At 47.0% G+C, this 13,413-nt stretch overlaps 1 pseudogene; it reads right to left on the reverse strand.

Moving 5' to 3' along the window:
• Positions 1-665: 665 nt before the first annotated feature.
• LOC149338334 (uncharacterized) lies at positions 666-12,575 on the reverse strand (annotated as a pseudogene).
• Positions 12,576-13,413: the final 838 nt, after the last annotated feature.

Genomic DNA, 13,413 nt, shown 5'->3' on the forward strand with positions numbered 1-13,413 from the left:
TTTTCCAGAGTTAATTCTTAGTCCGCCGTGTTGGTTCCAGCCAAACAGAAAACCAGTCTTCTTGGAACTGAGCCGCGGGTTCAGACGAGTAACCACATTTCCGCAATTGTTTAGCAGAAATCGCAAATCCTTGGGGGGTATTCCACAGGCAGTACTAGATTGTCCGCGGCGGTCGTCGTCCATGCCAGCTGAACCATTCTGCGACCTAAGCAGCTCTCGCTCGATGCTCGCCATTAGAATATACGAGTGGCGACGACAGACACCCTTGGCGCAGACCTTTCTTCACTGCGATGGGGCCGATCGAGGACCCATCGCAGTATCGATCGAGTATCTCCGTATGGGCGATCTAAATGCCGTCGAACCGAATTCAATTCATTTCCTGCAGTTCATCGGTGCGAACTCCGCCGCAAGCCATGGCCGCCGCCTCGCCTCAACTCATGCGCTTTAAAGACATTTCGACCAAATTTTAAAACAAAACCTAACAGTTGCACTATTATAGGTGAGTATTTAAGCTGTAACTGAATATTACAAAAGGTTTATGTTGATTTTATGCGCCCTTTTGTTTAATTATGTTGTCACGTGGGTATCTGCGTGTCACGAGCGATATAGCCCCCCTACGTGGATGCTGACACGCGCGTGTCACCATCCCTTTCCTTTGTCGAGCCCTAGGGAGTAGCCATTTCCAGCTCTTCCTGGAACGGGATTACGTGTGCCTCATTTTCTGCTGCATATCTGCAAGATCGACAGAAGACATAGTCACTAAAGCAATCACCAGACACATCATGTCCTTTGCCAGGTGCCACAGCCATTAAAAAATGTATCAGGCCTTCAAGTGGCACATGATGGTGCAAAGAGGTTGTGTTCTCTTTATTCAAGCCTCGAAAAATTTCTACTGGCTGCACAAAATGAAAATTTTCTTAGGTCATCTCATTGCTGCCACAAGTATTACTAAGTGACACAGATGCAGCAGTGTCGACTGCATTGCCTCTAAGCAATGACTTTACGCTATGAAACACGTCACCTGAAACAGTTTTACCTATCTAATCTGCAGGCTCAGATTATGAAGATTCTGCACCTCTTTCATAATATCCTGTACTATTCTTGCAGGCCCATGTTGTGCTCAAAGTTTGTGGAGAAAGAGTGCAAAGTTATCGGTGAAAAGCTTTTGGTCTGAGGACTGCTGGTGGTTGGTGCCTGACCCAATCTACTTTCGGTACAACGGAGATTTGAAACACTTCTCTGAGCACACCTGGCACAGGTTCTTCCTCCATCTCAATGTCCATGTTCACTACGTGGTAGCAATGTAAGGAGTCTCTGGCCTTTTGGTTCTTAATGAACTTGAGTCTGGTTCATTAAGAACCAGCAGACTCTGACACACTAACACTTCACGGAAAAGGGCTCACAACAGCACTTGTTCCAGTGTCCAGATGACTAGCAATGTGCGACCCAAATTGGGTACGGAACTAGTGTCTCCCACATGACAGCACGGGACACACAAAACAGGCGTTGCCCAGTTCTGGTTCAAAGTGTTGTTTTCAATGGTGCCTGAACAGATGGCTCCTGAAGCTTGCACAATTCTTCACAACTACGGAACAAAAAGCGATGGGGCACAGAGCACCACCCAGAACATTGCTGTGGCAGGTGAAGTCGTCAAAGGAGGCCACCAGTGTTAAAAAGTTCTTGAACGCAGATTGCAAGGCGCGATTCCACATTTCTGACAAAACTGGAATAAGAAAGCGCATACAAACTTTAAAAACCCATAAGTTGTTTGGTGCCATGTCAGGCCGCTTATTTTAAAAAACTTCTACTGCTTATTTTGAAGTGCCAACAAATGATCTAAGTGTATGCCCGTGAACACTGTTGATAGTCTCAGCCCCCAATTTCATCTTGTCGCTTCACTCTGATTGCCCAACAATATGTTTCAAATCAATGTGGATGATGCCATTTCTGCTGTTATGCAGCAGCCCTGTCTGGCTTTTTTTTGTCATGATTGGCAGCTCTGCTCTTGCTGCAATTAGTCGTACTTGTAACTGCGTGGCATCTTTCCTACAGATTCCGCATCATATCCTAAACCTTTCGCAAGAGTCATTGAACCAGCCAATGCGGGTAATAATACCTGAGAGTTAACGTCTTGATGCTGCTGCTAAATTAAGACACTGCACTGGAATGCACCAGGCTAATTCCAACCAACACTGGCTTTATAGTGCGACCATAAAGTATCGTTTGCTACATTCACAGAGCCTGCATGCCACATATTTCAGTGTGAATTGTAAGTTACTAGCCAGTTAGATTTGCACCACAGTGCGTGCACCGATTGCTATGCCATGCAATTAGCCCTTGGTGTTGACAATAAGATAAGCACACCAAATCAGGCTTCATACTGCCCTTCGTGTTCAATATACTGCAGCTCTCCTATCAAATGAAGTTTCTTAGTTCATACAGCAAACTGTCTATGGTGTTCCTGTAATGCAGATGTTTTTACTTCATGTTGTTGTTTTCGTAGCAAAGACAATAACATGCTCTCAGATGGTTTTCTTTTTTTTCCTAGTATCCTTTCCACGTTTCCATAACAGTAGCTCGTTTCAGAGATATGGCTTACAGTTCACCTTACAAACGACACTAAGTCCCATTGCTGTGGTGGCTCAGTTATGGTGCTCGGCTGCTGACTCAAAAGACGCGGGTTCAATCCCGGGCAGGGCAGTCAAATTTCGATGCAGGCAAAATTTCAGAGGCCCGTGTACTGTGCGATATCAGTGCAGGTTAAAGAACACCATGTGGTCGAAATTACTCAGGCGGCCTCCATTATTTACAGTGCCTGTTTCACTTCTAGCTCCCTGGGCTTACGCACAAACTTATCTGGCACATGGTTCTGCAGAGAGGCGTTTTGATTTGAAATCCAGTCGCGTTCAGCCGAACCAATCCGAACAGAAAGAGGACCACAGAACCATAAATTTATAAGCTTCCTTGTCACGCCTAGGTACAGTAAGTGCATAGCGTCAAGAGGAGCACATTTTACACAGTCAATAGGCAACTTAGAATAGATACGCCTTGGTGGTGGTTGAAATCTGGAGGTCTGAAGGCAAAATGACTCGTCTGTCCTCGGCGTTCCTGTTGCTGCTGAAAAGAAGACCTTGTCATGGAAGCTGCCTTCAGCTGTACATTTAGAGAAGCCATAATAGCTGGTGTGGCCTTTTGTCTGGAATATAAATGCCCGGGCTGGTGCATCACAGATAGTATTCCTCAACTGAACCTTCACTTGTCTGCCGGATACCGAGAGGCCATCATTAAGTACCTGTTTAGTTCTGTGACAAGAGAGCGTAAAAGGTCATTCAAGCATTGTGGCTTAGATGGGCCTTCAAATGCCCTTACAACAAATGGCTTTGATGAATAGCCAGTGACATTATGCACATGCACAAGGCACTGGATTGCCCAAAGCTGCTGCTTAGAACTTTTAGACAAAGGTAGTCCATCCACATTAATTAATACTAAGGGCTATCATCTCTGGAAAGGGCTCCATCTTAAGGATATAGTGCTACAAGGTTTCCTTCAGACCATAGTGGCAGTACAAGCCTGGAGACAATTTGCACCACACTAGCTGTTGCAGCCGACATGTGGGGAGTTTTCAGGAGAGTCCGGGCGTCAGTGGGTAGATTACGAAAGCAACCATGTGATTTCCAAAAGAGAGATGTTAAGGACCTGTGAGTAACATAATTCTCTACAGCCCACTCCGCCAGCCGCTTCCCGAAGCTCACGCTACCAGAGCTATCACCATCCACACAAGCATTGTGTTCTTTCCTGCTGACGCCACACAGAGTGGAAGACGAGTTGCCAGCTAGAAGGGCACATTCATCCGGTACGCTTCTGCTATTAATGCAGTCTTCTACCTCCTCATCTGGGCAATGCAGTGCGCATTCTACAGTAGTGTTAACAGGAGCGTTATCTGCCAAAACACGACCAAAAATTTGAGATTGTTTGTCAACAGGTTAATCACCTGACAAGCTCTCATTTGAAACAACCTCAGAGGGTAAAATCGAATTGCTGCTCTGACCTGACACGTTCGATGAGCACGTTGGGCTGATGTCTGAGAATTTTGGGTTGTGTGCGTTAAACAGGCCCTCGACTTCACGATGAGCTTTATACCAAATATGCCTCTTGGATGAAACTTTCGGCATATTTGCATTGTTAAGAACAACCTAACCAAAAAAGACACACAGTCATGGAAGTAAGCTAGGTGCTTTTTAGTCGCAAGTGCAATACAAAAGGCCAAGCACAAAGCGGAACTGGTAAATGACACAAACCGTACAGAACATCAAGTTACCCCCCAACGACAAGACCCTGTACTACACAAGGGCAGAAACTTGTCCCGTGTCCCGTTACCTCACATACCATGGATCACCTGTACTACACGTCCTTCAAGCATGCATTAACCAGCAAAGTCAGCTGTGAAGTGACGGCAAACCACATACATTTTGTTGATGCTGGCTCATCACGCTGACAGCAGAGAACCGAAGACCTGGACTGAGAGCGAAGTCCACGCTAATTTCGCAATATCTACACAAGTCGCAAATGGTGTGGAAGCCATGTGCATAAACCATGTGTAGTCGACTCAACAAACTTTCGGATAAAACAAATAAATGGGCAGGTTTATTACCTTGTGAAGCTTGCATGAAAACACTGAAGAGACGGAGCACAGAACGCATGTCCTTTTCCGGAAGAGAGTTCGAACGGCACTGCCCGTGTCTTTCTCCCCGACCGGATGTCGAGGGGGCTGCGGTAACCGGCGAGCAGTGTCCAAATGTGGCTCCGTGCCTCTCCCCCCCCCCCCCCCCACCACGCTGCTCTTCCAAGAAGGGGAGCGTGGTCGCCAGTGCTTGGAGAATGCGGACCGCCGCAGGGCTCGAACGGCCGGCGTCGCCTGTGCACTTGTTCCCAGAATCCGGAGCGCCTCCATCGACAACTGTTGGCCATCCTATTCCTTTCCAGCCAACCTCGGTTGGTGTGCATCTTCGCTTTATCTTCTTTCTTTTCTCAAGCCTCAGTTTCCTCACCCTCGTCGCTGTCCAACGAATGATCCTCGCTTGCCACAGTTCCCAACTCAAAGCGCTTCATCCTGTTTCCCTCCACGATGCCTTCGTGGAACCGCTGCATCCGCTGGACCTCTGGGAAGTCTTGTACTTTGTATCTCTCATTGGGAAGTGGTTCCATGACGATATATGGGCCTCTGTACTTTTGGCACAATTTACGGGACTCCCCCGTTGCAGCTGGTTCCCTCTCGAGCAACACCATGTCGCCTGGTTGGTCGCTCTGAGCGATGGCAATGCGGCTAGAATAATGGCCTCCTTCTTTCGTTACAAGTACAGCACTTGTAAAATGTTGAGACAGGAAAAAACATGCTCTTTTGAGCACACTGGCGAATTGTGATGTCCCCATTTGGTGCTGGTCATGGTAGGAAATTGTGGATTGTGCCACACCCATAAAGAATTATTGAAGCCATCTTGGTTCACTGAGGTTGTCTTCTGCAAGCTCCTTGACAGGCTATGGCTAGCTGGTGATGTGCATCCATCCTAGTGGCGCATAGCACTAGGCACATTGTTGCGAACATTGCAGCTCAGTGCGTGCTTCCGTTTTAGCTTCCTTGGTGCCCCTGATTGTGATGGCCGGCCGGAGGGAACGCGTGCTGAGCCCCTTGCCACACCTGGTCGGCGCCTTGCCAGGCTCGTTGGTTGCACCTTTACCTTCTGGCCTCGCCGCCTGTCTGGTGTTGTTGAGGCGCTTGTTGTTAGCATAAGTGCATATGCAGCACTGCTTGTATTCACACTGTCGAGCTGTGCATTCACGGAATCGAGTAAAGGGGCGTTTGATGGGTTTCCTTCAGCGAGTCTGTGTATACGTGACAGGTGCTGCTCCAGAGCCCTGTATTTTTCTTCAAGGTCCTCCAAGAGGTTAATGAAGTCTGATTTCAATACGTCACCAGTTATGACAGCTGGACGACTAAGTGGCTAGGAATGTAATTATTAGACCCCAAAGAATGCTGAAGGCCAACTATTTCGGCATGCAAAACAAGGTATCTTGCAGCGTGGTTGTGCTGCTTTGCCAACAAAATTTTTTTTATTGTTCACTTTTGATGGAATTAAGTAGAATGAAAGGGTCTGCTGTACCTCTGGTTTTGAACGAGACTCGGGAGCTGTCTCGTCCGATGTATCCATTGGCTGATCACAGCAGCTGGGGCCTCGGTGGGTTTCTGGTTCTTGCAAACTGGCGGAAGGTGAAGGCACAGAAGTGCCTGCAGGTATACATCGCCTTGTAGGTTTTCGGTCATGGGCATAAAAAACCCCAGTGGTGGGCACCTCTCACCCAGTGCCAGCTGACCCAGCTGGACACAGTCGGCAGGTCTTAGCAGTGGGCTGTTAGGAAAGTGCCCTCCAAAGGCCCCCTGCACAACTGCCTGGTGTTTGCAGAAGGCCCCTTGACTCCCTACCCAACAGCTACACACCCCAATGTCCGCATGCACTTCGTACATCCCAGTCCCAGCCGAGCTTGGGACACTGTACACTTCATCATGTCTTTTCACAATAGCCTCGGTAGGCATGCTTGGCACCTTGTCTAGAAGACGGTCAATGCTATTTCGGTGCACCGCTTCTCTGTTGTGAGCATGGCGAAGAATTCTTGTTTCAAAATACCTCTACCATGTTGTTGTTATGAATTCAACCAAGGCTACTGCGTTGTATGCTTTTGTTCTACACAAGACAATGTCCTTCAGAATTCTGATCGATGCCTCGCTGTAATTGTTTATGTTCTGGCCTCTTGTAACTATGCCTGCCCGCTACATAGCCACCCATTCCTCCTCAGTCTTCAAGAGCGAGCCAACTCTTTGCACGTAGCCCTGGTGAGGCAGTGAGTGAAGCGCTGATTTTGCTTCTGCAAGTTCCTCCTTGGTCTTTGAATACAGGACCTATGACACAAATGAGAACAATCGGAGTGTGTTAACCATGTTTAATGAATTAATGATGCACAATAGTTCCTTTTTTTTGCCTCACTCATGCATGAGCAGGTACTTTGGCACAGAAAAGTTTGGTTTTAAAAAAAAAAGAGCTAAACTCAAATTCTGAAATTCCTTCTGAAGCCATTTTGCTAGCAGCCCATAATTAAGTTCCAGATCAGTTGTTAGGATTTCGTTTCTGAACGAGTATTTGCAACTGGTTTTGCTGTTTTGTAAGGGTTCACACATGCATACACGCACGTGCGCACGCACACATTGCCTGCAGCACCCACACTGGTGCATTGTTGTTTGAGGGAAAACTACAGAACAGAAAAGCACAGAATGCATTATAATAAACAGTTGATGTCATGTACCAAGCCGTTAACGCAAGCCATGCATTTTACGAGCAAATGAATGAGGCAGTGGAAAGAAAAGTGAGCCAGTGTGCAGAAAAAGGAGAGAAATACCGAGGGAAAGACATGGATAGAGTTTCTTTCAGTGTAATGAGATTATGAGTGCTTCGAGATTATGAGCGCTTTGCATAAGGGCAAGTTTAAATTGCAGCTGGCTTTGTTGGATAAATAACTGTCTTCTGCATTATATTATAGGTCACTCGAGAAAGGAACTTCCAAATACTTGTAAGCAGAGGCCGCAGATATTCTCATGCCACCAAGGAACAGACAATTTGTGATGATTGTTTTCTTTTTGTGAAGTGGCCTAGATTTATTTTGAGGCGTTTAAAGTTGTGTTTCCTTCTTTCGTGAAAGAAGTGCTGTCGTAATATCAACCTGAAGTATAACTATACCTGTTTCTGAGCAAACGCCCGTGAAAAGGGTGTTTAACTGAGCTAGTTGTTGCATATTTGATGGTGGTTCCAACACTTTTGGTCGAGCGAGAACAAAGAAAGGAGCAAAAATTGATGGGACCACTTTGTTGACCTAAAGTGCAGTGAGACGAAAGCCTTTAGCGCGGTGTTGCTGCTTGTGTCACTGATGTTAAGATGTTAATTAAGTTGTGAATCTTAAATGCTGGAGACAATGGAGGGTGTTTGGGAGGCATCTGTCTGATTTGATGCCTTTCTGCAAACACTCTCCAGCGGCCTTCGGCCTTACGGTAGACAAAAATAATTGTGGGACCAAAAATTAAAATAAAGTGACCCTGCCCATTCCACTAGGTATAACGGGCTGCCTTACGCTAGACAAGGAGAACTACATGTGCGTTGGCAAGAAGTAGCGCATGCGTTAGCACACTTGGCTGCAGAACGGAAGGATGGTGGTTCAAATTCCGCTGTGCACAAGGAATTTTTTTTCTTGTCGAGTTGATGTCATTTGATTGACAGCTATAGTGTGACAGATTTCGCGGACAGGCAGACAACGATGAGCCATTAAAGGCTTTCGCCTTAATAGACAGATGTGGGCGAAGCTGAATATTTTGCTATGATTTTTCGTCTCCAAACAGAAGACCCAGGGCTAGGAAATAACATAATTTCAGGAATCCAAACTTTAAACCAAATCGACCCGTTTAAGAAGAGGAGAAGTCGGCCTGGCTGGTGCCTGATCTGACGGCTAAAAACAGCGGTTACATGAGACAGATGAGATCGGGACACGATCGACGCTGTCCCCACTTTTCGCACTGCGCGACACGTGTGTCAACAGACGGTGAGCGCACGTCGGCTCTGCCGAAAAAACGCCGGTGCTTCCCTTACTATTGTCCTGAGGTAAAATCATTCTGGCTAGTGCAGAGTGCCAAAAACTTATTTTATTGAATGCCTAGGGTAGAAACCAACGGCAGAAACGCTTTCTAGACATAATACAATACACTGCGGCGAAATACGCCTTACATGGCCAACGCGATCCCGTGTACTTCGAGGAATACTAAGTTGAACGCATCAACTATTGCTATGGTTCTCAGAAATTCAAAACGCGCCTACAAGCCTTGAAGACCGGCGCTGCACCACCTCAACTTTGACCGCTCCTTTGACCGCTCCAACGCCGCCTCTCTCTCCCTGCGGCGCCATTTTGAATCACAGCGGTCGGTCGGGCTGGCTTGGTGCAAGCAGCTGAGCTTCCGTTTTTCGAGGTCCAGTGGCTGCAGACGATCGCTGGTGGCTTTATTTGTTTGACAGTGCTCAACCGCATGACTGAGGAGTTTCTCAAGCCCACCGAGGCAGCATGACGGGTTGTTGTGTGCCAATGTGCGCCGGGTCAACGCGTAAAGGTCTACGCTGTTTTCGCTTCCCCCGGGACCCCGAGCAAAGGAAAAAATGGGAAGCTCAAGTAAAGAAGGATAAGCCCTATAGTACATAGCATGAAATGTTACACCTCACTGTCCTTTTTACCACTCTGTCTCGTTCTGCTATTTCGGGGTTTGCATCTTTTTTCTCACACTTTGTTTTCATGTTTGCGGCGAAGGTTGCACCACACTGTGCACAACATTCTTCCCCTAAATCTCGTTGACTTATTTCGTGGTTTGAACCTTTTTTCATGCTTTCCTTTTATGTTTTCCTTTAAGGTTACACCCCACGGTACATGCCTCACTTTTCTGTCCCAATGTCTTGCTTGCTTATATTGTAGTTCGTGTTTTTTTCATGACCTGCAATTACAGCTGGCATTAAATGATTAATTTGCATTATCTTTTGTTTTGTTCTCTGTACACTCTGTAAGAGGGTAGGCTGAAAGGCTATGTTACATATTTGTCTTCCTCAGTAATAAAGATCAACATTTAGGTAGGAGTTATTTTTTGAACAGCCTAACCCATCAGCACACAATTTTGCAGACAGAATAGGAAATACACGGATAGCCAACGTTAAAAACCATGTTTTTTTTAAACAAAACCCTCTATGGTCTATTTTTTTCGAAAAGCGTGACTTTTCAATGTCGATTAATTCGATTTCGAATTTAAAATTTTCAGAATTACTGCAGTTTTTAATGACTAAAATCCAATCTTTTTTGAGCAGGTTTACATGCATGGTTTATTAATGAATACCGATTGGCTTGAATAAAATAAATATGAAAAATGTATGTAGAATTGTGTTTCACAAACTAAGGAATCGCAGGAGAGCAACCGGTGCGTATGTCCAGGGCGCAAACGAAGTGTGCATGCGTGCGCACACAAGAACATTCGGTGGTTGTGCGTCCCTCATAGAAATGAAACGAGTGAGAAACTTCCAATAATCCTTTATGCTATCGCCAACGAGGGGCGATTCGTTTTCTTTGGCCTCGAGAAAGAAAACGCAGCAGCAGTGGCAACGTCGGTGTACGGCGGCATCATTTGTATATACCAGCGCCCGCCCCATAAGCAGATGTAATTGCGCCCCTGTGAGCAATAAACGGGCTAGCAACTCGCAGTTACCCTTTCAAAGATTAGAAAGCAAACAGACACCAGTTTTTGCGAGCAGAAGAAGTGGAAACAGCCCGCACGACGATAGCGAAGCCACCCGCAGCGCTCGAGCGGCTGACGACACGCGGGCGTTAACAGAACGTGGGAATTAAAATCCAAAATATCACGGAAAAAACAGAGGCATCAATTTATTCTATCCGCATGGTGCAGCAGCACCTGCCCGGCAACAGATGTTTAAAATATTAGCGCGTTTTTCAAACCAACAGACGGAACAGTAAATGTTCAACCTCGACCATCTGGGGCTGTAAAATTAAGTCATGCAATTACGTCTTCGACCATCGGATGTTAAAATGGCTATTATGAGAGAAAAGACACGCAGTGCGGTGTTGATGAAAAAGACAGTTCCAGTCAGAAGCACTCTCACGCCCGCCGAAAGTAAGAGTGGCGCCGTTACACACGCTAGCGCAGCTGCTCCCGTGTGATTCAATATGGCGGCGCCCGCGATGTTGTCTCCACCCTGTACGGCGGCGCTGGCATCGAGGCACCCTAGCCCGCTAGCGACTGCAGCGCCACCTCGCTTGTTTGCAAACATGGAGGAGGTCTATACCATGGGTCACTGTATATAGTGTTCCATTTGTGATTCTTATGCCTGCTACTGAATGTAGAGTGAAAGAATAAAACAACTGAAATCTTGCTTTACTTTTGAAACTTGGATGAGATTAGTCCAAATGCCCTCGCTTTATAAACCACTGCTATTTCTGAAAGGCTTACATAGTTTACTTCCCTTTTTTGAGTCATTATAAGGACACTGCTATTTTCTCTTCAGTATTTCAGGCATTACTGTTTAAAAAAATTCAAGCAATGTAATGTTAATTTCCTAGTGTTCATAACCTGATGGTATGCATACCTGTCCTCATGCAGTAATTCATTCAGACAGGTTCACATAGGCACAGTTTTCAATATGGCCGGAAGGGGGGAGAGGCAATTACCGCCTTCTCTCTTTTCATCCCTTCCTTGAAATTAACCAAAGCCCTTGCTCTTTTGGCAAACTGTAGCAGGTGTAACAAAACGAAAAAGTCAGGGCAAGCAAACAACAGAATTCGTGAAATATATTTGGCGAACGGCCTGCACCTATATAAGAAAGCATGAAGTGAAGGGAAAACGGTAAAACAGTGTCAGCTATGAAGAGTGCTTACCAAAACTTTAGAAGTTGCGCGGCCAGGAGGTTCTCTGAAAGCCAAATCTACAGAGTGAATTCATCGACAACACCAGCTGTGCACACTGCAATGGCTTACGAAAAAATTTGAGGCCTGCCTGCCAAGGGACTACTTCCTTACATTGTCAAACAGCCAGCACACATACAGAGCAGTAACACCGAGTAGGTTTCCTCAATGTCGTAGCTATCAGTCGTAATGAAGCAAACGCTTGACAGGTCCAACAAGTCCATGCAGTAATGCATTCTGATTTTCACGGTTCGCTCAGCTTCTTTATTTTTTCTCTGGGTTCATAACCAACAGCAGACCTACAACACTTCCATACAGGACACCCTGCAACGTGGCCTAGATTTCATCGAATCCTTTCTCACCACCGCTGGCCTCTCTCCTGCTCCTGAGAAATCCGAGCTTCTCCTTCTCAACCATTCCTCCTACCAGCGCTCACACAACCACTTCGTCTCTCTCCACCTTTCTGGCTCTCCCATTCCTGTCGTCACGCAGTGCAAACTTCTTGGCTTCCCTTTGCATGCGGCCAAGAATGTGCAAGCCCTCCACCGCGCTGTCACCACCTGCCACTCGGTAACTCACCTCCTGCGGTGCGTGGTCACTCGACGCTGAGGTCTCCACGAGGCTCATGCGTTCCGAGTTGCCATGCGCTGGCCCTCAACCAGGTCTTGTAGTTTGCACCCTACGTTTCCTTCAATCAGACTCAACTTAACGCTCTCGAGACTGCCCTTGTGGGCCTCTACAAGGCAGCTCTCAACCTCCCTATCACTACCTCTACCGCTAAGCTCTTCGACACAGGCCTGTTCCATTCTCCCCGTTCTCTTCTCACTCTCCATCGTGACTCGCAGCTTGCCCGGCTTTCCCTTACCCGTCAGGGTCAGTGGTTATTGACTCACGCGGGTATCTCGCCCATTCCAATCTTCCCGTTTCCCTCTCCTATTTTCACCCCGGCTCCCAATCTTCGTATCCTCCCCCTCCCGACCAACATGTACCCCATCCTGCACGCCGGCTGTCGTCATGCAGCCGCACAGCACCATTCCCCTATCTTTGATACCCAGGGTGTAGCCTACACGGATGCCTCATTCGTGGCTCCTCGAGGTTCCTGCAGCTACGCCCTGTACCATCCACACCTCCCCGCTCCTGAAACCCACACCAGCGAGCCGTATCTACACCCTCCGGACGCATTGTCCCTCGAGGTCCTCGCCACTACGCATTCCCTCCAGTCATTTGCCCTCCTTCCGTCTCTCCAAGAGTGCACAATCTATTCAGACTCACAAGCCGCTATACACCGCATACAGAAACGCACCCTAACCCCTTCTTCATTAAATTCAAAGGCGCCAAACCATACGCACACACACACACAGGAGAAGAAAGAAAGACGAGACAGAGCGCCACTCACAACTGATTTAATGTGCAGAAAGACACGTACATATATGTCACTGTCGGCGCATGCGCAAGGAAGACATTCAGCTTCGTGAGGATAAGCAGCGATCAAAAAACGCTTTTTCAGCCTTATACAGGTTTATCGATGTTTCGCTGACGCACAAGTTGCCCCTCTTTTCGATATGGAATGCTTCTATCAGTTCTCTGGCTTTTGTCACACTACTCTTTGCCAAAATCCGCACATCAGAAAAGCATGGTTCACAAGTGCGCGACGGGCAGGTTCTGATGTGCATGGGTAAATGGGGGCCATCTTTATTTTCTTCTACATTTCTTTGGTGTTCTCTGATACGCTCATTGACACATCGCCCGGTTTGTCCGATGTAGGAACTGCCGCAGGAGAGGGGAACTTCGTACACAACCCCTACCGCACATTTCGTGAACGGTCGCCCATGCCTGGTACCGCAGCCACTTTCTTTTACTTTTTCTTTTCTT

The sequence above is a fragment of the Amblyomma mixtum genome, chromosome 6 (genome assembly GCF_055824585.1).
Source record: "Amblyomma mixtum isolate Tamu chromosome 6, ASM5582458v1, whole genome shotgun sequence".
In the NCBI taxonomy this organism is placed as follows: domain Eukaryota; kingdom Metazoa; phylum Arthropoda; class Arachnida; order Ixodida; family Ixodidae; genus Amblyomma; species Amblyomma mixtum.